Below are 26,529 nucleotides of genomic sequence, written 5' to 3'. Positions count from 1 at the left end.
CCCTGTTCACTTTGACATATAGGCCCTCATTCCAACCCAGGCGTTAAGGGTTTAACGGCGCCGACGGCGCCGTTAACCCTTAACGCCTGATTTCCACCTTAACGCCTGCTTTTAGCAGGCGTTAAGTACCAAGGCGCTAATCATCCTTGGCGCTAATTACGGCACCGTAATTTACGGTGCCGTAATTAGCGCCTTCCCCACTCCCATTATGCCCTACGGGGCAAAAATGGGAATGGGGAAGGGTAAATGGGGATTGGGGATTTACCGCCCCACTCACCTTGGAATGGGGCGGTAAATCCGCCATCCACCATGGTGTAAAGGTAGTTTACACCATGGTGGTAAAGTAGGGAACTTACCACCTGGGTTGGAATGAGGGCCATAGTGTAGGGCATGCTGCTGAGACTTGTGCCGTGTTTACTTGTATATATAGTGCTGAGGAGGCTTCTGAGATGCATTCCCTGTTCACTCTCCCATATAGTGAAGGCTATGCTGCTGAGACTTGTGCCATGTTTACTTGTATATATAGTGCTGAGGAGGCTTCTGAGATGCATTCCCTGTTCACTTTCCCATATAGTGAAGGCTATGCTGCTGAGACTTGTGCCATGTTTACTTGTATATATAGTGCTGCGGAGGCTTCTGAGATGCATTCCCTGCTCACTTTCCCATATAGTGGGTATGCTGCTGAGACTTGTGCCATGTTTACTTGTATATATAGCGCTGAGGAGGCTTCTGAGATGCATTCCCTGTTCACTTTCCCATATAGTGAAGGCTATGCTGCTGAGACTTGTGCCATGTTTACTTGTATATATAGCGCTGAGGAGGCTTCTGAGATGCATTGGCTGCTGACTTTCCCATATAGTGAAGGGTATGCTGCTAAGACTTGTACCGTGTTTACTTGTATATATATAGTGCTGAGGAGGCTTCTGAGATGCATTCCCTGTTCACTTTCCCATACAGTGAAGGGTAGCTGCTGAGACTTGTGCCATGTTTACTTGTATATATAGTGCTGAGGAGGCTTCTGAGATGCATTCCCTGTTCACCTTCCCATATAGTGAAGGCTATGCTGCTGAGACTTGTGCCATGTTTACTTGTATATATAGTGCTGAGGAGGCTTCTGAGATGCATTCCCTGTTCACTTTCCCATATAGTGAAGGCTATGCTGCTGAGACTTGTGCCATGTTTACTTGTATATATAGCGCTGAGGAGGCTTCTGAGATGCATTCCCTGTTCACTTTCCCATATAGTGAAGGCTATGCTGCTGCGACTTGTGCCATGTTTACTTGTATATATAGCGCTGAGGAGGCTTCTGAGATGCATTCCCTGCTGACTGTCCCATATAGTGAAGGGTATGCTGCTAAGACTTGTACCGTGTTTACTTGTGTATATATAGCGCTGAAGAGGCTTCTGAGATGCATTCCCTGCTGACTTTCCCATATAGTGAAGGGTATGCTGCTGAGACTCGTACCATGTTTACTTGTATATATAGTGCTGAGGAGGCTTCTGAGATGCATTCCCTGTTCACTTTCCCATATAGTGAAGGGTAGCTGCTGAGACTTGTGCCGCATTTACTTGTATATATAGTGCTGAGGAGGCTTCTGAGATGCATTCCCTGCTCACTTTCCCATATAGTGAAGGGTAGCTGCTGGCACATACTTGTATATATAGTGCTGAGGAGGCTTCTGAGATGCATTCCCTGCTCACTTTCCCATATAGTGAAGGGTATGCTGCTGAGACTTGTGCCATGTTTACTTGTATATATAGTGCTGAGAAGGCTTCTGAGATGCATTCCCTGCTCACTTTCCCATATAGTGAAGGCTATGCTGCTGAGACTTGTGCCGTGTTTACTTGTATATATAGTGCTGAGGAGGCTTCTGAAATGCATTCCCTGTTCACTTTCCCTTATAGTGAAGGGTATGCTGCTGAGATACGTGCCATGTTACTTGTATATATAGTGCTGAGCAGGCTTCTGAGATGTATTCCCTGTTCACTTTCCCATATAGTGAAGGGTAGCTGCTGAGACCTGTGCCGTGTTTACTTGTATATATAGTGCTGAGGAGGCTTCTGAGATGTATTCCCTGTTCACTTTCCCATATAGTGAAGGGTATGCTGCTGAGACTCGTACCATGTTTACTTGTATATATAGTGCTGAGGAGGCTTTTGAGATGCATTCCCTGTTCACTTTCCCATATAGTGAAGGGTATGCTGCTGAGACTCGTACCATGTTTACTTGTATATATAGTGCTGAGGAGGCTTCTGAGATGCATTCCCTGTTCACTTTCCCATATACTGAAGGGTATGCTGCTGAGACTCGTACCATATTTACTTGTATATATAGTGCTGAGGAGGCTTCTGAGATGCATTCCCTGCTCACTTTCCCATATAGTGAAGGGTAGCTGCTGAGACTTGTGCCATGTTTACTTGTATATATATATTGCTGAGGAGGCTTCTGAGATGCATTCCCTGTTCACTTTCCCATACAGTGAAGGGTATGCTGCTGAGATATGTGCCCTGCTTACTTTCCCATATAGTGCTGAGGGGGCTTCTGAGATGCATTCCCTGCTCACTTTCCCATATAGTGAAGGGTAGCTGCTGAGACTTGTGCCGTGTTTGCTTGTATATATAGTGCTGAGGAGGCTTCTGAGATGCATTCCATGCTCACTTTCCCATATAGTGAAGGGTAGCTGCTGAGACTTGTGCCGTGTTTACTTGTATATATAGTGCTGAGGAGGCTTCTGAGATGCATGCCCTGTTCACTTTCCATATAGTGTAGGGTAGCTGCTGAGACTTGTGCCGTGTTTGCTTGCATTTATAGTGCTGAGGAGGCTTCTGAGATGCACTCCCTGCTCACTTTCCCATATAGTGAAGGGTAGCTGCTGAGACTTGTGCCGTGTTTACTTGTATATATAGTGCTGAGGAGGCTTCTGAGATGCATTCCCTGCTCACTTTCCCATATAGTGAAGGGTAGCTGCTGAGACTTGTGCTGTGTTTACTTGTGTATATATAGTGCTGAGGAGGCTTCTGAGATGCATTTCCTGTTCACTTTCCCATATAGTGAAGGGTATGCTGCTGAGATACGTGCCCTGCATACTTTCCCATATAGTGCTGAGGGGGCTTCTGAGATGCATTCCCTGCTCACTTTCCCATATAGTGGGTATGCTGCTGAGACTTGTACCGTGTTTACTTGTGTATATATAGCGCTGAGGAGGCTTCTGAGATGCATTCCCTGTTCACTTTCCCATATAGTGAAGGGTATGCTGCTGAGATACGTGCCCTGCATACTTTCCCATATAGTGCTGAGGGGGCTTCTGAGATGCATTCCGTGCTCACTTTACCATATAGTGAAGGGTAGCTGCTGAGACTTTTGCTGTGTTTACTTGTATATATAGTGCTGAGGAGGCTTCTGAGATGAATTCCCTGCTCACTTTCCCATATAGTGAAGGGTATGCTGCTGAGATACATGCCCTGCGTACTTTCCCATATAGTGCTGAGGGGGCTTCTGAGATGCATTCCCTGCTCACTTTCCCATATAGTGAAGGGTAGCTGCTGAGACTTGTGCTGTGTTTACTTGTATATATAGTGCTGAGGAGGCTTCTGAGATGCATTCCCTGCTCACTTTCCCATATAGTGAAGGGTAGCTGCTGAGACTTGTGCCATGTTTACTTGTATATATAGTGCTGAGGAGGCTTCTGAGATGCATTCCCTGTTCACTTTCCCATATAGTGAAGGGTAGCTACTGAGACTTGTGCCGTGTTTACTTGTGTATATATAGTGCTGAGGAGTCTTCTAAGATGCCTTCCCTGTTCACTTTCCCATACAGTGAAGGGTATGCTGCTGAGATACGTTCCCTGCGTACTTTCACATATAGTGCTGAGGGGGCTTCTGAGATGCATTCCCTGCTCACTTTCCCATATGGTGAAGGGTAGCTGCTGAGACTTGTGCCGTGTTTACTTGTATATATAGTTCTGAGGAGGCTTCTGAGATGCATTCCCTGCTCACTTTCCCATATAGTGAAGGGTAGCTGCTGAGACTTGTGCCGTGTTTACTTGTGTATATATAGTGCTGAGGAGGCTTCTGAGATGCATTCCCTGTTCACTTTCCCATATAGTGAAGGGTATGCTGCTGAGATACGTTCCCTGGGTACTTTCACATATAGTGCTGAGGGGGCTTCTGAGATGCATTCCCTGCTCACTTTCCCATATAGTGAAGGGTAGCTGCTGAGACTTGTGCCGTGTTTACTTGTATATATAGTGCTGAGGAGGCTTCTGTGATGCATTCCCCGCTCACTTTCCCATATAGTGAAGGGTATGCTGCTGAGATACGTTCCCTGTGTACTTTCACATATAGTGCTGAGGAGGCTTCTGAGATGCATTCCCTGTTCACTTTCCCATATAGTGAAGGGTATGCTGCTGAGATACGTGCCCTGCGTACTTTCCCATATAGTGCTGAGGGGGCTTCTGTCTGAGATGCATTCCCTGCTCACTTTCCCATATAGTGAAGGGTAGCTGCTGAGACTTCTGCCGTGTTTACTTGTATATATAGTGCTGAGGAGGCTTCTGAGATGCATTCCCTGCTCACTTTCCCATATAGTGAAGGGTAGCTGCTGAGACATGTGCCGTGTTTACTTGTATATATAGTGCTGAGGAGGCTTCTGAGATGCATTCCCTGCTCACTTTCCCATATAGTGAAGGGTAGCTGCTGAGACTTGTGCCATGTTTACTTGTATATATAGTGCTGAGGAGGCTTCTGAGATGCATTCCCTGCTCACTTTCCCATACAGTGAAGGGTATGCTGCTGAGATACGTGCCATGTTTACTTGTATATAAAGTGCTGAGGAGGCTTCTGAGATGCATTCCCTGCTCACTTTCCCATATAGTGAAGGGTACCTACTGAGACTTGTGCCGTGTTTACTTGTATATATAGTGCTGAGGAGGCTTCTGAGATGCATTCCCTGCTCACTTTCCCATATAGTGTAGGGCATGCTGCTGAGACTCGTGCCATGTTTACTTGTATATATAGTGCTGAGGAGGCTTCTGAGATGCATGCCCTGTTCACTTTCCCATATAGTGAAGGGTAGCTGCTGAGACTCGTGCCATGTTTACTTGCATTTATAGTGCTGAGGAGGCTTCTGAGATGCATGCCCTGTTCACTTTCCATATAGTGTAGGGCATGCTGCTGAGACTCGTGCCATGTTTACTTGTATATATAGTGCTGAGGGGGCTTCTGAGATGCATTCCCTGCTCACTTTCCTATATAGTGAAGGCTATGCTGCTGAGATACTTGCCCTGCTCACTTTCCCATATAGTGAAGGGTAGCTGCTTTGACTTGTGCCATGTTTACTTGTATATATGTGCTGAGGAGGCTTCTGAGATGCATGCCCTGCTCACTTTCCCATATAGTGAAGGCTATGCTGCTGAGCCTCGTGCCATGTTTACTTGTATATATAGTGCTGAGGAGGCTTCTGAGATGCATTCCCTGCTCACTTTCCCATATAGTGAAGGGTAACTGCTGAGACTTTAACCGTGTTTACTTGTCTATATAGTGCTGAGGAGGCTTCTGAGATGCATTCCCTGCTCACTTTCCCATATAGTGAAGGGTAACTGCTGAGACTTTAACCGTGTTTACTTGTCTATATAGTGCTGAGGAGGCTTCTGAGATGCATGCCCTGTTCACTTTCCATATAGTGTAGGGCATGCTGCTGAGACTCGTGTCATGTTTACTTGCATTTATAGTGCTGAGGAGGCTTCTGAGATGCATGCCCTGTTCACTTTCCATATAGTGTAGGGCATGCTGCTGAGACTCGTGCCATGTTTACTTGTATATATAGTGCTGAGGGGGCTTCTGAGATGCATTCCCTACTCACTTTCCTATATAGTGAAGGCTATGCTGCTGAGATACTTGCCCTGCTTACTTTCCCATATAGTGCGGGGAGGCTTCTGAGATGCATTCCCTGCTCACTTTCCCATATAGTGAAGGGTATGCTGCTGAGACTCGTGCCATGTTTACTTGTATATATAGTGCTGAGGGGGCTTCTGAGATGCATTCCCTGCTCACTTTCCTATATAGTGAAGGCTATGCTGCTGAGATATTTGCCATGCTAACTTTCCCATATAGTGCTGAGGAGGCTTCTGAGATGCATTCCCTGCTCACTTTCCCATATAGTGAAGGGTAGCTGCTGAGACTTGTGCCATGTTTACTTGTATATATAGTGCTGAGGAGGCTTCTAAGATGCATTCCCTGTTCACTTTCCCATACAGTGAAGGGTATGCTGCTGAGATACGTTCCCTGCGTACTTTCACATATAGTGCTGAGGGGGCTTCTGAGATGCATTCCCTGCTCACTTTCCCATATAGTGAAGGGTAGCTGCTGAGACTTGTGCCGTGTTTACTTGTATATATAGTGCTGAGGAGGCTTCTGAGATGCATTCCCTGCTCACTTTCCCATATAGTGAAGGGTAGCTGCTGAGACTTGTGCCGTGTTTACTTGTGTATATATAGTGCTGAGGAGGCTTCTGAGATGCATTCCCTGTTCACTTTCCCATATAGTGAAGGGTATGCTGCTGAGATACGTTCCCTGCATACTTTCCCATATAGTGCTGAGGGGGCTTCTGAGATGCATTCCCTGCTCACTTTCCCATATAGTGAAGGGTATGCTGCTGAGATACGTGCCCTGCGTACTTTCCCATATAGTGCTGAGGAGGCTTCTGAGATGCATTCCCTGCTCACTTTCCCATATAGTGAAGGGTATGCTGCTGAGACTTGTACCATGTTTACTTGTGTATATGTGTATATATAGTGTTGAGGATGCTTCTGAGATGCATTCCCTGCTCACTTTCCCATATAGTGAAGGGTAGCTGCTGAGACTTGTGCCGTGTTTACTTGTGTATATATAGTGCTGAGGAGGCTTCTGAGATGCATTCCCTGCTCACTTTCCCATATAGTGAAGGGTAGCTGCTGAGACTTGTGCCGTGTTTACTTGTGTATATATAGTGCTGAGGAGGCTTCTGAGATGCATTCCCTGCTCACTTTCCCCATATAGTGAAGGGTAGCTGCTGAGACTTGTGCCATGTTTACTTGTATATATAGTGCTGAGGATGCTTCTGAGATGCCTTCCCTGCTCACTTTCCCATATAGTGAAGTGTAGCTTCTGAGACTTGTGCCGTGTTTACTTGTGTATATATAGTGCTGAGGAGGCTTCTGAGATGCATTCCCTGCTCACTTTCCCATATAGTGAAGGCTATGCTGCTGCGACTTGTGCCATGTTTACTTGTATATATAGCGCTGAGGAGGCTTCTGAGATGCATTCCCTGCTGACTGTCCCATATGGTGAAGGGTATGCTGCTAAGACTTGTACCGTGTTTACTTGTGTATATATAGCGCTGAGGAGGCTTCTGAGATGCATTCCCTGCTGACTTTCCCATATAGTGAAGGGTATGCTGCTGAGACTCGTACCATGTTTACTTGTATATATAGTGCTGAGGAGGCTTCTGAGATGCATTCCCTGTTCACTTTCCCATATAGTGAAGGGTAGCTGCTGAGACTTGTGCCGTGTTTACTTGTATATAGAGTGCTGAGGAGGCTTCTGAGATGCATTCCCTGCTCACTTTCCCATATAGTGAAGGGTAGCTGCTGAGACTTGTGCCATGTTTACTTGTATATATAGTGCTGAGAAGGCTTCTGAGATGCATTCCCTGCTCACTTTCCCATATAGTGAAGGCTATGCTGCTGAGACTTGTGCCGTGTTTACTTGTATATATAGTGCTGAGGAGGCTTCTGAAATGCATTCCCTGTTCACTTTCCCTTATAGTGAAGGGTATGCTGCTGAGATACGTGCCATGTTACTTGTATATATAGTGCTGAGGAGGCTTCTGAGATGTATTCCCTGTTCACTTTCCCATATAGTGAAGGGTAGCTGCTGAGACCTGTGCCGTGTTTACTTGTATATATAGTGCTGAGGAGGCTTCTGAGATGTATTCCCTGTTCACTTTCCCATATAGTGAAGGGTATGCTGCTGAGACTCGTACCATGTTTACTTGTATATATAGTGCTGAGGAGGCTTCTGAGATGCATTCCCTGTTCACTTTCCCATATAGTGAAGGGTATGCTGCTGAGACTCGTACCATGTTTACTTGTATATATAGTGCTGAGGAGGCTTCTGAGATGCATTCCCTGTTCACTTTCCCATATACTGAAGGGTATGCTGCTGAGACTTGTGCCATGTTTACTTGTATATATATATATTGCTGAGGAGGCTTCTGAGATGCATTCCCTGTTCACTTTCCCATACAGTGAAGGGTATGCTGCTGAGATACGTGCCCTGCTTACTTTCCCATATAGTGCTGAGGGGGCTTCTGAGATACATTCCCTGCTCACTTTCCCATATAGTGAAGGGTAGCTGCTGAGACTTGTGCCGTGTTTGCTTGTATATATAGTGCTGAGGAGGCTTCTGAGATGCATTCCATGCTCACTTTCCCATATAGTGAAGGGTAGCTGCTGAGACTTGTGCCGTGTTTACTTGTATATATAGTGCTGAGGAGGCTTCTGAGATGCATGCCCTGTTCACTTTCCATATAGTGTAGGGCATGCTGCTGAGACTCGTGCCATGTTTACTTGCATTTATAGTGCTGAGGAGGCTTCTGAGATGCACTCCCTGCTCACTTTCCCATATAGTGAAGGGTAGCTGCTGAGACTTGTGCCGTGTTTACTTGTATATATAGTGCTGAGGAGGCTTCTGAGATGCATTCCCTGATCACTTTCCCATATAGTGAAGGGTAGCTGCTGAGACTTGTGCCGTGTTTACTTGTGTATATATAGTGCTGAGGAGGCTTCTGAGATGCATTCCCTGTTCACTTTCCCATATAGTAAAGGGTATGCTGCTGAGATACGTGCCCTGCATACTTTCCCATATAGTGCTGAGGGGGCTTCTGAGATGCATTCCCTGCTCACTTTCCCATATAGTGAAGGGTAGCTGCTGAGACTTGTACCGTGTTTACTTGTATATATAGTGCTGAGGAGGCTTCTGAGATGCATTCCCTGCTCACTTTCCCATATAGTGGGTATGCTGCTGAGACTTGTACCGTGTTTACTTGTGTATATATAGTGCTGAGGAGGCTTCTGAGATGCATTCCCTGTTCACTTTCCCATATAGTGAAGGGTATGCTGCTGAGATACGTGCCCTGCATACTTTCCCATATAGTGCTGAGGGGGCTTCTGAGATGCATTCCGTGCTCACTTTCCCATATAGTGAAGGGTAGCTGCTGAGACTTTTGCTGTGTTTACTTGTATATATAGTGCTGAGGAGGCTTCTGAGATGAATTCCCTGCTCACTTTCCTATATAGTGAAGGGTATGCTGCTGAGATACGTTCCCTGTGTACTTTCACATATAGTGCTGAGGAGGCTTCTGAGATGCATTCCCTGTTCACTTTCCCATATAGTGAAGGGTATGCTGCTGAGATACGTGCCCTGCATACTTTCCCATATAGTGCTGAGGGGGCTTCTGAGATGCATTCCCTGCTCACTTTCCCATATAGTGAAGGGTAGCTGCTGAGACTTGTGCTGTGTTTACTTGTATATATAGTGCTGGGGAGGCTTCTGAGATGCATTCCCTGCTCACTTTCCCATATAGTGAAGGGTAGCTGCTGAGACTTGTGCCATGTTTACTTGTATATATAGTGCTGAGGAGGCTTCTGAGATGCATTCCCTGTTCACTTTCCCATATAGTGAAGGGTATGCTGCTGAGACTCGTGCCATGTTTACTTGTATATATATTGCTGAGGAGTCTTCTAAGATGCCTTCCCTGTTCACTTTCCCATATAGTGAAGGGTAGCTGCTGAGACTTGTGCCGTGTTTGCTTGTATATATAGTGCTGAGGAGGCTTCTGAGATGCATTCCATGCTCACTTTCCCATATAGTGAAGGGTAGCTGCTGAGACTTGTGCCGTGTTTACTTGTATATATAGTGCTGAGGAGGCTTCTGAGATGCATGCCCTGTTCACTTTCCATATAGTGTAGGGCATGCTGCTGAGACTCGTGCCATGTTTACTTGCATTTATAGTGCTGAGGAGGCTTCTGAGATGCACTCCCTGCTCACTTTCCCATATAGTGAAGGGTAGCTGCTGAGACTTGTGCCGTGTTTACTTGTATATATAGTGCTGAGGAGGCTTCTGAGATGCATTCCCTGATCACTTTCCCATATAGTGAAGGGTAGCTGCTGAGACTTGTGCCGTGTTTACTTGTGTATATATAGTGCTGAGGAGACTTCTGAGATGCATTCCCTGTTCACTTTCCCATATAGTAAAGGGTATGCTGCTGAGATACGTGCCCTGCATACTTTCCCATATAGTGCTGAGGGGGCTTCTGAGATGCATTCCCTGCTCACTTTCCCATATAGTGAAGGGTAGCTGCTGAGACTTGTACCGTGTTTACTTGTATATATAGTGCTGAGGAGGCTTCTGAGATGCATTCCCTGCTCACTTTCCCATATAGTGGGTATGCTGCTGAGACTTGTACCGTGTTTACTTGTGTATATATAGTGCTGAGGAGGCTTCTGAGATGCATTCCCTGTTCACTTTCCCATATAGTGAAGGGTATGCTGCTGAGATACGTGCCCTGCATACTTTCCCATATAGTGCTGAGGGGGCTTCTGAGATGCATTCCGTGCTCACTTTCCCATATAGTGAAGGGTAGCTGCTGAGACTTTTGCTGTGTTTACTTGTATATATAGTGCTGAGGAGGCTTCTGAGATGAATTCCCTGCTCACTTTCCTATATAGTGAAGGGTATGCTGCTGAGATACGTTCCCTGTGTACTTTCACATATAGTGCTGAGGAGGCTTCTGAGATGCATTCCCTGTTCACTTTCCCATATAGTGAAGGGTATGCTGCTGAGATACGTGCCCTGCGTACTTTCCCATATAGTGCTGAGGGGGCTTCTGAGATGCATTCCCTGCTCACTTTCCCATATAGTGAAGGGTAGCTGCTGAGACTTGTGCTGTGTTTACTTGTATATATAGTGCTGGGGAGGCTTCTGAGATGCATTCCCTGCTCACTTTCCCATATAGTGAAGGGTAGCTGCTGAGACTTGTGCCATGTTTACTTGTATATATAGTGCTGAGGAGGCTTCTGAGATGCATTCCCTGTTCACTTTCCCATATAGTGAAGGGTATGCTGCTGAGACTCGTGCCATGTTTACTTGTATATATATTGCTGAGGAGTCTTCTAAGATGCCTTCCCTGTTCACTTTCCCATACAGTGAAGGGTATGCTGCTGAGATACGTTCCCTGCGTACTTTCACATATAGTGCTGAGGGGGCTTCTGAGATGCATTCCCTGCTCACTTTCCCATATGGTGAAGGGTAGCTGCTGAGACTTGTGCCGTGTTTACTTGTATATATAGTTCTGAGGAGGCTTCTGAGATGCATTCCCTGCTCACTTTCCCATATAGTGAAGGGTAGCTGCTGAGACTTGTGCCGTGTTTACTTGTGTATATATAGTGCTGAGGAGGCTTCTGAGATGCATTCCCTGTTCACTTTCCCATATAGTGAAGGGTATGCTGCTGAGATACGTTCCCTGGGTACTTTCACATATAGTGCTGAGGGGGATTCTGAGATGCATTCCCTGCTCACTTTCCCATATTGTGAAGGGTAGCTGCTGAGACTTGTGCCGTGTTTACTTGTATATATAGTGCTGAGGAGGCTTCTGTGATGCATTCCCTGCTCACTTTCCCATATAGTGAAGGGTGTGCTGCTGAGATACGTTCCCTGTGTACTTTCACATATAGTGCTGAGGAGGCTTCTGAGATGCATTCCCTGTTCACTTTCCCATATAGTGAAGGGTATGCTGCTGAGATACGTGCGCTGCATACTTTCCCATATATTGCTGAGGGGGCTTCTGTCTGAGATGCATTCCCTGCTCACTTTCCCATATAGTGAAGGGTAGCTGCTGAGACTACTGCCGTGTTTACTTGTATATATAGTGCTGAGGAGGCTTCTGAGATGCATTCCCTGCTCACTTTCCCATATAGTGAAGGGTAGCTGCTGAGACTTGTGCCGTGTTTACTTGTATATATAGTGCTGAGGAGGCTTCTGAGATGCATTCCCTGCTCACTTTCCCATATAGTGAAGGGTAGCTGCTGAGACTTGTGCCATGTTTACTTGTATATATAGTGCTGAGGAGGCTTCTGAGATGCATTCCCTGCTCACTTTCCCATACAGTGAAGGGTATGCTGCTGAGATACGTGCCATGTTTACTTGTATATAAAGTGCTGAGGAGGCTTCTGAGATGCATTCCCTGCTCACTTTCCCATATAGTGAAGGGTACCTACTGAGACTTGTGCCGTGTTTACTTGTATATATAGTGCTGAGGAGGCTTCTGAGATGCATGCCCTGTTCACTTTCCATATAGTGTAGGGCATGCTGCTGAGACTCGTGCCATGTTTACTTGTATATATAGTGCTGAGGGGGTTTCTGAGATGCATTCCCTGCTCACTTTCCTATATAGTGAAGGCTATGCTGCTGAGATACTTGCCCTGCTCACTTTCCCATATAGTGAAGGGTAGCTGCTTTGACTTGTGCCATGTTTACTTGTATATTTGTATATATAGTGCTGAGGAGGCTTCTGAGATGCATTCCCTGCTCACTTTCCCATATAGTGAAGGCTATGCTGCTGAGCCTCGTGCCATGTTTACTTGTATATATAGTGCTGAGGAGGCTTCTGAGATGCATTCCCTGCTCATTTTCCTATATAGTGAAGGGTAACTGCTGAGACTTGTGCCGTGTTTACTTGTATATATAGTGCTGAGGAGGCTTCTGAGATGCATTCCCTGTTCACTTTCCATATAGTGTAGGGCATGCTGCTGAGACTCGTGCCATGTTTACTTGTATATATAGTGCTGAGGGGGCTTCTGAGATGCATTCCCTACTCACTTTCCTATATAGTGAAGGCTATGCTGCTGAGATACTTGCCCTGCTTACTTTCCCATATAGTGCTGAGGAGGCTTCTGAGATGCATTCCCTGCTCACTTTCCCATATAGTGAAGGGTAGCTGCTGAGACTTGTGCCATGTTTACTTGTATATATAGTGCTGAGGAGGCTTCTGAGATGCATTCCCTGTTCACTTTCCCATATAGTGAAGGGTATGCTGCTGAGACTCGTGCCATGTTTATATTGCTGAGGAGGCTTCTAAGATGCATTCCCTGTTCACTTTCCCATACAGTGAAGGGTATGCTGCTGAGATACGTTCCCTGCGTACTTTCACATATAGTGCTGAGGGGGCTTCTGAGATGCATTCCCTGCTCACTTTCCCATATAGTGAAGGGTAGCTGCTGAGACTTGTACCGTGTTTACTTGTATATATAGTGCTGAGGAGGCTTCTGAGATGCATTCCCTGCTCACTTTCCCATATAGTGAAGGGTAGCTACTGAGACTTGTGCCGTGTTTACTTGTGTATATATAGTGCTGAGGAGGCTTCTGAGATGCATTCCCTGTTCACTTTCCCATATAGTGAAGGGTATGCTGCTGAGATACGTTCCCTGCATACTTTCCCATATAGTGCTGAGGGGGCTTCTGAGATGCATTCCCTGCTCACTTTCCCATATAGTGAAGGGTATGCTGCTGAGATACGTGCCCTGCGTACTTTCCCATATAGTGCTGAGGAGGCTTCTGAGATGCATTCCCTGCTCACTTTCCCATATAGTGAAGGGTATGCTGCTGAGACTTGTACCATGTTTACTTGTGTATATGTGTATATATAGTGTTGAGGATGCTTCTGAGATGCATTCCCTGCTCACTTTCCCATATAGTGAAGGGTAGCTGCTGAGACTTGTGCCGTGTTTACTTGTGTATATATAGTGCTGAGGAGGCTTCTGAGATGCATTCCCTGCTCACTTTCCCATATAGTGAAGGGTAGCTGCTGAGACTTGTGCCGTGTTTACTTGTGTATATATAGTGCTGAGGAGGCTTCTGAGATGCATTCCCTGCTCACTTTCCCCATATAGTGAAGGGTAGCTGCTGAGACTTGTGCCATGTTTACTTGTATATATAGTGCTGAGGATGCTTCTGAGATGCCTTCCCTGCTCACTTTCCCATATAGTGAAGTGTAGCTTCTGAGACTTGTGCCGTGTTTACTTGTGTATATATAGTGCTGAGGAGGCTTCTGAGATGCATTCCCTGCTCACTTTCCCATATAGTGAAGGGTAGCTGCTGAGACTTGTGCCATGTTTACTTGTATATATAGTGCTGAGGAGGCTTCTGAGATGCATTCCCTGTTCACTTTCCAATATAGTGAAGGGTAGCTGCTGAGACTTGTGCCGTGTTTACTTGTATATATAGTGCTGAGGAGGCTTCTGAGATGCATTCCCTGCTCACTTTCCCATATAGTGAAGGGTATGCTGCTGAGATACTTGCCCTGCTTACTTTCCCATATAGTGCTGAGGATGCTTCTGAGATGCATTCCCTGCTCACTTTCCTATATAGTGAAGGGTATGCTGCTGAGACTTGTGCCGTGTTTACTTGTATATATAGTGCTGAGGAGGCTTCTGGGATGCATTCCCTGCTCACTTTCCTATATAGTGAAGGGTATGCTGCTGAGATACGTGCCCTGCGTACTTTCCCATATAGTGCTGAGGGGGCTTCTGAGATGCATTCCCTGTTCACTTTCCCATATAGTGAAGGGTAGCTGCTGAGACTTGTGCCGTGTTTACTTGTATATATAGTGCTGAGGAGGCTTCTGAGATGCATTCCCTGCTCACTTTCCCATATTGTGAAGGGTAGCTGCTGAGACTCATGCCGTGTTTACTTGTATATATGGTGCTGAGGAGGCTTCTGAGATGCATTCCCTGTTCACTTTCCCATATAGTGAAGGGTAGCTGCTGAGACTTGTGCCATGTTCACTTGTATATATAGTGCTGAGGAGGCTTCTGAGATGCATTCCCTGCTCACTTTCCCATATAGTGAAGGGTATGCTGCTGAGACTCGTGCCATGTTTACTTGTATATATAGTGCTGAGGAGGCTTCTGAGATGCATTCCCTGTTCACTTTCCCATGTAGTGAAGGGTAGCTGCTGAGACTCGTGCCGTGTTTACTTGTATATATAGTGCTGAGGAGGCTTCTGAGATGCATTCCCTGTTCACTTTCCCATATAGTGAAGGGTAGCTGCTGAGACTTGTGCTGTGTTTACTTGTATATATAGTGCTGAGGAGGCTTCTGAGATGCATTCCCTGCTCACTTCCCCATATAGTGAATGGTATGCTGCTGAGACTCGTGCCATGTTTACTTGTATATATAGTGCTGAGGAGGCTTCTGAGATGCATTCCCTGTTCACTTTCCCATATAGTGAAGGGTAGCTGCTGAGACTCGTGCCATGTTTTCTTGAATATATAGTGCTGAGGAGGCTTCTGAGATGCATTCCCTGCTCACTTTCCCATATAGTGAAGGGTATGCTGCTGAGACTTGTGCCATGTTTACTTGTATATATAGTGCTGAGGAGGCTTCTGAGATGCATTCCCTGCTCACTTTCCTATGTAGTGAAGGGTATGCTGCTGAGATACGTGCCCTGCATACTTTCCCATATAGTGCTGAGGGGGCTTCTGAGATGCATTCCCTGTTCACTTTCCAATATAGTGAAGGGTAGCTGCTGAGACTTGTGCCGTGTTTACTTGTATATATAGTGCTGAGGAGGCTTCTGAGATGCATTCCCTGCTCACTTTCCCATATAGTGAAGGGTATGCTGCTGAGACTCATGCCTTGTTTACTTGTATATATAGTGCTGAGGAGGCTTCTGAGATGCATTCCCTGCTCACTTTCCCATATAGTGAAGGGTATGCTGCTGAGACTTGTGCCGTGTTTACTTGTATATATAGTGCTAAGGAGGCTTCTGGGATGCATTCCCTGCTCACTTTCCTATATAGTGAAGGATATGCTTCTGAGAGACGTGCCCTGCGTACTTTCCCATATAGTGCTGAGGGGGCTTCTGAGATGCATTCCCTGTTCACTTTCCCATATAGTGAAGGGTAGCTGCTGAGACTTGTGCCGTGTTTACTTGTATATATAGTGCTGAGGAGGCTTCTGAGATGCATTCCCTGCTCACTTTCCCATATAGTGAAGGGTAGCTGCTGAGACTCGTGCCGTGTTTACTTGTATATATAGTGCTGAGGAGGCTTCTGAGATGCATTCCCTGTTCACTTTCCCATATAGTGAAGGGTAGCTGCTGAGACTCGTGCCTTGTTTACTTGTATATATAGTGCTGAGGAGGCTTCTGTGATGCATTCCCTGTTCACTTTCCCTTATAGTGAAGGGTATGCTGCTGAGATACGTGCCCTGCATACTTTCCCATATAGTGCTGAGGGGGCTTCTGAGATGCATTCCCTGCTCACTTTCCCATATAGTGAAGGGTATGCTGCTGAGACTTGTGCCGTATTTACTAGTATATATAGTGCTAAGGAGGCTTCTGGGATGCATTCCCTGCTCACTTTCCTATATAGTGAAGGATATGCTTCTGAGAGACGTGCCCTGCGTACTTTCCCATATAGTGCTGAGGGGGCTTCTGAGATGCATTCCCTGTTCACTTTCCCATATAGTGAAGGGTAGCTGCTGAGACTTGTGCCATGTTTACTTGTATATATAGTGCTGAGGAGGCTTCTGAGATGCATTCCCTGCTCACTTTCCCATATAGTGAAGGGTAGCTGCTGAGACTTGTGCCGTGTTTACTTGTATATATAGTGCTGAGGAGGCTTCTGAGATGCATTCCCTGTTCACTTTCCCATATAGTGAAGGGTAGCTGCTGAGACTCGTGCCGTGTTTACTTGTATATATAGTGCTGAGGAGGCTTCTGAGATGCATTCCCTGTTCACTTTCCCATATAGTGAAGGGTAGCTGCTGAGACTTGTGGCGTGTTTACTTGTATATATAGTGCCAGGGAATGTATATATACATTCCCTGTATATATAGTGCTGAGGAGGCTTCTGTGATGCATTCCCTGCTCACTTTCTGAGTGAAGGGTATGCTGCTGAGACTTGTGCCGTGTTTACTTGTATATATAGTGCTGAGGAGGCTTCTGGGATGCATTCCCTGCTCACTTTCCTATATAGTGAAGGGTATGCTGCTGAGATACGTGCCCTGCGTACTTTCCCATATAGTGCTGAGGGGGCTTCTGAGATGCATTCCCTGTTCACTTTCCCATATAGTGAAGGGTAGCTGCTGAGACTTGTGTCGTGTTTACTTGTATATATAGTGCTGAGGAGGCTTCTGAGATGCATTCCCTGCTCACTTTCCCATATAGTGAAGGGTAGCTGCTGAGACTCATGCCGTGTTTACTTGTATATATAGTGCTGAGGAGGCTTCTGAGATGCATTCCCTGTTCACTTTCCCATATAGTGAAGGGTAGCTGCTGAGACTTGTGCCATGTTCACTTGTATATATAGTGCTGAGGAGGCTTCTGAGATGCATTCCCTGCTCACTTTCCCATATAGTGAAGGGTATGCTGCTGAGACTCGTGCCATGTTTACTTGTATATATAGTGCTGAGGAGGCTTCTGAGATGCATTCCCTGTTCACTTTCCCATGTAGTGAAGGGTAGCTGCTGAGACTCGTGCCGTGTTTACTTGTATATATAGTGCTGAGGAGGCTTCTGAGATGCATTCCCTGTTCACTTTCCCATATAGTGAAGGGTAGCTGCTGAGACTTGTGCCGTGTTTACTTGTATATATAGTGCTGAGGAGGCTTCTGAGATGCATTCCCTGCTCACTTCCCCATATAGTGAAGGGTATGCTGCTGAGACTCGTGCCATGTTTACTTGTATATATAGTGCTGAGGAGGCTTCTGAGATGCATTCCCTGTTCACTTTCCCATATAGTGAAGGGTAGCTGCTGAGACTCGTGCCATGTTTACTTGAATATATAGTGCTGAGGAGGCTTCTGAGATGCATTCCCTGCTCACTTTCCCATATAGTGAAGGGTATGCTGCTGAGACTCGTGCCATGTTTACTTGTATATATAGTGCTGAGGAGGCTTCTGAGATGCATTCCCTGCTCACTTTCCTATGTAGTGAAGGGTATGCTGCTGAGATACGTGCCCTGCATACTTTCCCATATAGTGCTGAGGGGGCTTCTGAGATGCATTCCCTGTTCACTTTCCAATATAGTGAAGGGTAGCTGCTGAGACTTGTGCCGTGTTTACTTGTATATATAGTGCTGAGGAGGCTTCTGAGATGCATTCCCTGCTCACTTTCCCATATAGTGAAGGGTATGCTGCTGAGACTCATGCCTTGTTTACTTGTATATATAGTGCTGAGGAGGCTTCTGAGATGCATTCCCTGCTCACTTTCCCATATAGTGAAGGGTATGCTGCTGAGACTTGTGCCGTGTTTACTTGTATATATAGTGCTAAGGAGGCTTCTGGGATGCATTCCCTGCTCACTTTCCTATATAGTGAAGGATAGGCTTCTGAGAGACGTGCCCTGCGTACTTTCCCATATAGTGCTGAGGGGGCTTCTGAGATGCATTCCCTGTTCACTTTCCCATATAGTGAAGGGTAGCTGCTGAGACTTGTGCCGTGTTTACTTGTATATATAGTGCTGAGGAGGCTTCTGAGATGTATTCCCTGCTCACTTTCCCATATAGTGAAGGGTAGCTGCTGAGACTCGTGCCGTGTTTACTTGTATATATAGTGCTGAGGAGGCTTCTGAGATGCATTCCCTGTTCACTTTCCCATATAGTGAAGGGTATGCTGCTGAGACTCGTGCCGTGTTTACTTGTATATATAGTGCTGAGGAGGCTTCTGTGATGCCTTCCCTGCTCACTTTCCCATATAGTGAAGGGTATGCTGCTGAGACTCATGCCGTGTTTACTTGTATATATAGTGCTGAGGAGGCTTCTGAGATGCATTCCCTGTTCACTTTCCCATATAGTGAAGGGTAGCTGCTGAGACTTGTGGCGTGTTTACTTGTATATATAGTGCTGAGGAGGCTTCTGAGATGCATTCCCTGTTCACTTTCCCATATAGTGAAGGGTAGCTGCTGAGACGTGTGCCGTGTTTACTTGTATATATAGTGCTGAGGAGGCTTCTGAGATGCATTCCCTGCTCACTTTCCCATATAGTGAAGGGTATGCTGCTGAGACTTGTGCCGTGTTTACTTGTATATATAATGCTGAGGAGGCTTCTGACATGCATTCCCTGCTCACTTTCCCATATAGTGAAGGGTATGCTGCTGAGACTCGTGCCGTGTTTACTTGTATATATAGTGCTGAGGCGGCTTCTGAGATGCATTCCCTGCTCACTTTCCCATATAGTGAAGGGTATGCTGCTGAGACTCGTGCCATGTTTACTTGTATATATAGTGCTGAGGAGGCTTCTGAAATGCATTCCCTGTTCACTTTCCCATATAGTGAAGGGTAGCTGCTGAGACTTGTGCCGTGTTTACTTGTATATATAGCGCTGAGGAGGCTTCTGAGATGCATTCCCTGTTCACTTTCCCATATAGTGAAGGGTAGCTGCTGAGACTTTTGCCGTGTTTACTTGTATATATAGTGCTGAGGAGGCTTCTGAGGCTTCTGAGATGCATTCCCTGCTCACGTTCCCATATAGTGAAGGGTATGCTGCTGAGATACGTGCCCTGCTTGCTGGCATACATAATGCTCGAGATGCTGCTGAGACACTCGCTGTGAAAGCAACTTACTTAAGACCTGAATGATGTCCCGTGGGTTGACACTTTACTTCAGCTATACTCCACCCCTCCCTCTATTAGATCATCTTTACAGTTAGTAGCAAAGGGCCAGGAAGTTATATTAAGTTATATTAATGGCATAGTAAAACTAGAGAGATCATGCGCTGTCAAATGAAGGGGCCGAGTAGTTGCTCCAGGCACAGGACCCCATTCTGCTTTGCGTGTAGAGAGTGAGCATAGTGGTAGGAGAGGTGAATGTCTGAAGTGGGTGTTCTATTCGTTGATCCTACAGTTTCAGGGTTATATTCTGAGTCTGGATGAGCCGGTAGCCGTCGTCTTCAAGCTTTGCGGTACTTGCCCGATGAGGTAGAATTCACAGCTAGGAGCAGAGTAAGATATGTTTGCTCGGACAGGGGTTACATTGTCCTTAGGCTGAGCATTATGGATCTCACGGGCCCGGGTTCCGGGTCGCTGGTTGTGGTATGAGGGTTGCAGGATAGACTAGGCAGGTTATAGGGCAGGCGCAAACTCGCACTAATGTAGTCACATCGAGTTCATTTTCTCGGTCTCTGGTTGTGGTTAAGGATGAGGTGCAGGGTAGGTATAGGCCGGGTATTTGAAGTTATTTCGCACAAGCGTGGTAACATCGAGGCAGTGACGTTAAAGAATAGAGTGGACAGAGGCAGTGTAGAGTTGTGTGTTCTGGCGCGTGTCTTAGGTATGTAGTTGCGAGAGGTAGGAAGCGAGCGGGGAATCCTGGTTAGAAGGCACGAGAAGCTGCTAGGTATAGCAAAGGTAAGGAATAAAAGCAAGGAGTGCGCTGTTTACGCTTAACTTTTCCACTTCCAGGATCATTGTTAATACGTTTAAAAGAGGAGATGGGGCACGAGGAGGAAATAACATTTCATACGCATATTCCTCCTCCTTTTCTTCATGCAGGGGTAAAACGAATGGATTACTATGGATTCCGCCTGCATTTAGCACCTGCTAAAAAGCAGCCAGATTCTATAGGAATGTATTGTAAATGCTGTCTACAAAAAGGAATTTTCAATTTTTACAAATCAGACAGTATACTAAACGAGTAAAGATGACTTTGCCTAGTTTTACTATTAATTTTCCCCTTAATTTTCTAGAAGTGGAAGATTGCGTGCAGGGGACCCCACAACACCTAAGTGCTTAGACTAGTGGTCTAATGTATGCAATTATCACTTTTAACAAAAGAACCCCCAAAACGTTCTAGCTGCGTTCTAGGACACTTTCAGACCACACCGACTGCACCAGATTCGTGCCCCAGTTTCCTAATAATAAAGAGAGGACCACAGGTACCAGAATTCAAAGGAGGAAAAATGGGGAGCTCTATAGTAGTTGCACCTGACTGCAAAGTGGTGCATGCGCTCATGTACAAGGGCAGATTCTGTCCAACTCTTCTTGACGAGAACGTGGTTTATGTAGCTTTAATGCACGGCTGCCTGTGCTGGCTGTCTGCATTGGGGTCCTCTCTACTCCAGCCATTAATACATTCACCCATGTGAATGAAACAAGCTGGGGCCATGCCGTGCACCTGTTTTTTTTATGGGAGTATTAATTGTGCAGGTGCTGTTCCTGCGAGTTCCCCTTCTCGTTTTCCACTGGGTAAAGTGTGCACTAAACCTTCAGTAGTTCCAGTGCATTTTAGCAGCGTCCCTGTCCCTTCACTAAACCCTTTCAAATGCACACATGCCAACATGCTCCATTGGATTGTGGAGATGCTGGGCCAGTCATGCTTATCTGTGCATTCTGGGACTTGTAGTCCTCAATTTACAATGGAGAATCCAGCCCAACAAATTCCAGTATTCCCAGTTAAACAGGACAGGACTAGCATCTAGCAAATGGAATGGTGCATGGTAAACGGGTTACGCTCCTTGCTGTGATCTGTGTTTGATCTGCAGGTCACAGGTTCAAATCCTGGCAAGGCCACCTCAGTCTTTGATCCTCCCAAGGTGGATAAATGAGTACCAATTTCGATTGGGTAGTAATAGGAATGTATGTAAATATGTCCTATGTAAAGCGCTTTAGATTAAACCTCTATATAAAAAAAACAAATTATTATAATATACAGGATTGACCCCCCCCAGCAAAAAACACTCTTGCATGCAGACAGGCATTCCCCACTCGCCTTAGCCTCATTCTCTGACAAAGGCCACTTAAATTCTCAACGCCAATGCCCAATCCAGTCCCCCGCATATGATATCTAAATATCCCTCCCAAATGATGCCCAACGATTCGTAGCAGCATAGACCTACAGAGCCCCCCTCGGGACACCCAGAAAACAGAGCTGTTTGCGGGGCTCAGGGTGCTTTAGGCTCCGCACACATTAGCCCAACAGCAAAGCCCTCTTTCGTATCACTGCCCTCCCCAGTAAACTATCCCACCCCGCTCTTTCAAGGCCTGGAGGCCGTGCAAATGGCATACAATTCACGTACGGAACAGTGAGTCCCAAATTGAGCCAAGGGTCGCCAGGAATGCAAGGTGTGGAATCGTAAACTACAAGTGCCAACCGGCCCGTGGCCTCAGTTTTTCATGCATCGCCGCCTGACTTGTTGTCCAATGGCACTAGGTATGCTGGGATTTGTAGTTCTGCATGTTCCCATAAATACAGACTTCCAATCCCAGACACGCAAAGGTCTATTTTCCAAAAAGCCATGAAGGTGCCAGTCTGGGCCCTGGCATATATTGGTAGTAAATGATATGTCCATTCACCTGCAACTGTACCGTGGTTTAAAAGCACATTTACTAGCTAGCACCCCAACCCCCCACCCCTTGTTCTTAACAAGTTATAGAGTTTACACCGAAGCCGTTCCATTGCATTATGTGCACTTTGCACTAAGTGGATTGTGCTAAATGAAATTAAATGAAATATTTTGTTTATATCGCGCATGTACACAAGTGTTTCAGAGCACGAGCAGGCAAAGGGAGGGGAACACAAAACAACAACGATGTTACTAGGCCCAGTGACATTGAGAACTGGCAAGTGCATGGGGGGGGGGGCAAGTGGAAAGTGAGGAACAGAGGAGAGACTGAATACATAATAAGTAAAATAAATAAATAAAGGCGATAAACAGTGATAGTTCAGCCGGCAAGTGCTAGGTTAAGCAGATAGGGTATATCTGATAAGTGCAGAAGAAAAGTGGGCCGGGGAGTGTATGGGTACAGATACAGAAACCCAGTGCAAGGGGTGGCCCGGAGGCAGTGGGAGGGGGGGGTGGCAATGGAGAGGGGGGTGGCAAGGAGAGCAGTGCCGAGAGAGAACAGATCGGCAGGGGAGAAGAGGGGCCAAAGGCAGAAGCGAAGGAGAGGCAGGTCAAGGGCCACCACCAGGTCACGTGCCCATTGAAATGATGCAGGAAACGTCATTGTTTCTGTCTACGGTATGTTACCACTACGAGGCTTGTCACAAAAGTGGTCCAATACTGAGCGTTGCCCTTCAAATTGGCAAGTGGGAGGCAGGCGCTCCCAGATTTGGAGATAAAACGAGCACCGATACCACAACACCGCACATCAGGTACAACAATTGTGTGTTAGTAATTGTATTCAAATGAACCGGTTTTGGTGGTTGGGTTTCCTGGCAGTTCAAGCCACGCTTGCTTGATAATGACAGGGAAAGCCAAGACTTGGGTGGTATCATCACGCGAACACAGCCCCCTCCCTCCACCCCCCGCCCGTAGCATTATCATAAAGGTACTCACAGGTCTGGCTTATCCGGAGAGCTGCCCCCAGTTTCTGGGCGCCATGGTGCTGCCTTTTCGCCTTTGTGAGCTAGGCGATGACTCGGGCTGGCAGGTAACCCTCCGGCCTCAGGCCTAGTTCTCTGCCTGTTCCTCTTCAGGTCCTTGAACCCCTTCCCTGGCGGGGCAGTTTCGTCCCAGGGTGCACGGAGGGGAACGCGCAGTGCACCTAGTCAGCCAGGAGAGCTCCGCTTTTTTTCTCCGCTATTCTTTTGACCTCGGTTGTCTGGCCAGTCAGATGGCACCGCCAGGATAAGGGACGCCGCGCCCGAGGCTAATTTTAGCGCCCAGGAATTTGGTGGGTGCGCTCATGTCCATTCTTGGACTGCGCTGCACGGGCAAGGCAAATATAGAGCAAGGGGGCAGGCAGGTGCCAGGCGCCGCTTTTCAATTGCCGAGGAAGGGGCGCGCGGAGGAGGGGCAGTGTTATGCTTGGGCATTTTAATTAAAGTGAAGAAATGCTCAGATCCTGGCAATGCCCCCTGCTCGTCCACATGGGAGGGCGCTTGAATTGCCATCTGCAGCTCCCATCACTAGCCCCTTACTCCCTTCAGGACTTTAAACCCTCTTCGCTGAGTTGCATCTTCTGTCTTCGCCTTTTATCAACTCATGTATTCTCCACGTGTTACCTGTCCTTTGTCTTCCGTTTGTCAAGTTTCGATAGCATTGTTCATTTTCTTAGCTTTGCTTCTCCATAGTTCATTCTGCTCCTTTTTTAATTTAATGCGTCTTTCATACCTTCATCCTTCCATCCACTTGTCCTTATACATCCGCCCATTTGTGTCTTCTTTCTGCCCTTATCCGTCCATCCTTCCTTTTGTATGCATCCATCCTCCTCTACTTCCTGCTGTATCCATCTATTCGTCCTTCTGTATGTCCCCTCCCTTCCTCCCTCATTTCCTCCCTCCCTCCCTTCTCTTTCCGTTGTTCCTTCTGCCCCATCCTTTTTTCCTACAGTAGCCATCCGTGTCCATTCTTTCTTCCTCCTGCATCATCCATCCTTCCTTCTGTCCTTTCTGCCCATCCTTTCTTTCTTCCTCCTGCATCCATCCACCCTTCTATCTATCCATCCAGCCTTTCTACTGTATGTATTCATCCCCCTCCTTTAGTTCCTGCTGTATTCATACATCATTTCTTTCTCCCATCTATATGCATGCATCTATCTATCTATCCATCCAACCTTTCTACCGTATCTATTCATCCTCCTTAACTTGCTGCGGTATCCAGCCACCCATCTTTTCTCTCTTCCTTCCTCGCCCCCCTCCATCCTTTTGCAATAAGGATCCCATTACCGATCACGTATGAAATGACCAGTGGCCCCCCTTTACCAAACTCCCCACACTGCTCTACTTGCCTCCAGTGACTGTTTCTTAACTTTTATGGTTTCTGTGATCTGAGAACAGCAAGCAACATAAGGAAGCCCCAGTTGCTGCACGTGGCCCGTGCCACGAAGGGGACAGAGCGTATGCCCATACCCAAAGTACAGCTAATGCAGTATAATATTTTGCGCCTGTTTTCCCATGCCATCCTTATAATAGGAGCATGCAATCTGCTATTCTATTCCGGATTGCCCGTGCCATATTAATGATAGAAGCATGCAAGCTGCCCTTCTAGGCCTGATTGCTCATGCCATCTTAATGATAGAAGCATGCAAGCTGCCATTCTAGGCCTGATTGCCCATGCCATCTTAATGACAGAAGCATGTAATCTCCCATTCTAGGCCTGATTGCCCATGCCATCTTAATGGCAGAAGCATGCAATCTGCCATTCTAGGCCTGATTGCCCATGCCACCTTAATGACAGAGCATGCAATCCGCTATTCTGTGCCGGATTGCCCATGCCATCCTTATAATAGGAGCATGCAATCTGCCATTCTAGGCCTGATTGCCCATGCCATCTTAATGATAGAAGCATGCAATCTGCTATTCTAGGCCTCATTGCCTATGCCATCTTAATGATAGAAGCATGCAACCTTCTATTCTAGGCCTGATTGCCCATGCCATCTTAATGATAGAAGCATGCAATCTGCTATTCTAGGCCTCATTGCCCATGCCATCTTTATGATAGAAGCATGCAATCTGCCATTCTAGGCCTGATTGCCCATGCCATCTTAATGATAGAAGCATGTAATCTGCCATTCTAGGCCTGATTGCCCATGCCATCTTAATGATAGAAGCATTCAATCTGCCATTCTAGGCCTGATTGCCCATGCCATCTTAATGATAGAAGCATGCAATCTGCCTGCCATTCTAGGCTTGATTGGTATGCCATCTTAATGACAGAAGCATGCAATCTGCCATTCTAGGCCTGATTGCCCATGCCAGCTTAATGACAGAAGCATGCAATCTGTTATTTTAGGCCTGATTGCCCATGCCATCTTAATGATAGAAGCATGCAATCTGCCATTCTAGGCCTGATTGCCCATGCCACCTTAATGACAGAAGCATGCAATCTGCTATTTTAGGCCTGATTGCCCATGCCATCTTAATGATAGAAGCATGCAATCTGCTATTCGAGGCCTGATTGACCGTGTCACTTTAATGATAGAAGCATGCAATCCGCTATTCTGTGCCGGATTGCCCATGCCATCCTTATAATAGGAGTATGCAATCTGCTATTCTAGGCCTGATTGCCCATGCCATTTTAATGATAGAAGCATGCAATCTGCTATTCTAGGCCTGATTGCCCATGCCATCTTAATGATAGAAGCATGCAATCTGCTATTCTAGGCCTGATTGCCCATGCCACCTTAATGATAGAAGCATTCAATCTGCTATTCTAGGCCCGATTGCCCATGCCACCTTAGTGATAGAAGCATGCAATCTGCTATTCTAGGCCCGATTGCCCTTGCCACCTTAGTGATAGAAGCATGTAATCTGCCATTCTAGGCCTGATTGCCCATGCCATCTTAATGATAGAAGCATGCAATCTGCCATTCTAGGCTTGATTGCCCATGCCATCTTAATGACAGAAGCATGCAATCTGCCATTCTAGGCCTGATTGCCCATGCCACCTTAATGACAGAAGCATGCACTCTGCTATTTTAGGCCTGATTGCCCATGCCATCTTAATGATAGAAGCATGCAATCTGCTATTCTAGGCCTGATTGACCGTGTCA

The 26,529-nt window shown here is 46.5% G+C and overlaps 1 protein-coding gene across 1 annotated transcript in view; it reads right to left on the bottom strand.

The window, feature by feature from the left end:
• Positions 1 to 23,496, bottom strand: part of ASB12 (ankyrin repeat and SOCS box containing 12) — a 141,536-nt gene extending 118,040 nt beyond the window's left edge. Inside the window, exon 1 of the mRNA XM_069612539.1 lies at positions 23,373 to 23,496. The gene's annotated coding sequence lies outside the window, so the exon portion shown is untranslated. The remainder of the gene's footprint in view (positions 1 to 23,372) is intronic.
• Between the last annotated feature and the right edge of the window lie 3,033 nt (positions 23,497 to 26,529).

Source organism: Ambystoma mexicanum, chromosome 5p (assembly GCF_040938575.1).
Source record: "Ambystoma mexicanum isolate Mex_15411 chromosome 5p, UKY_AmexF1_1, whole genome shotgun sequence".
NCBI classification, from domain to species: Eukaryota; Metazoa; Chordata; class Amphibia; order Caudata; family Ambystomatidae; genus Ambystoma; species Ambystoma mexicanum.
Note: the sequence above shows the minus strand (reverse complement) of the source record. Positions and strands in the feature narration are given on the sequence as shown.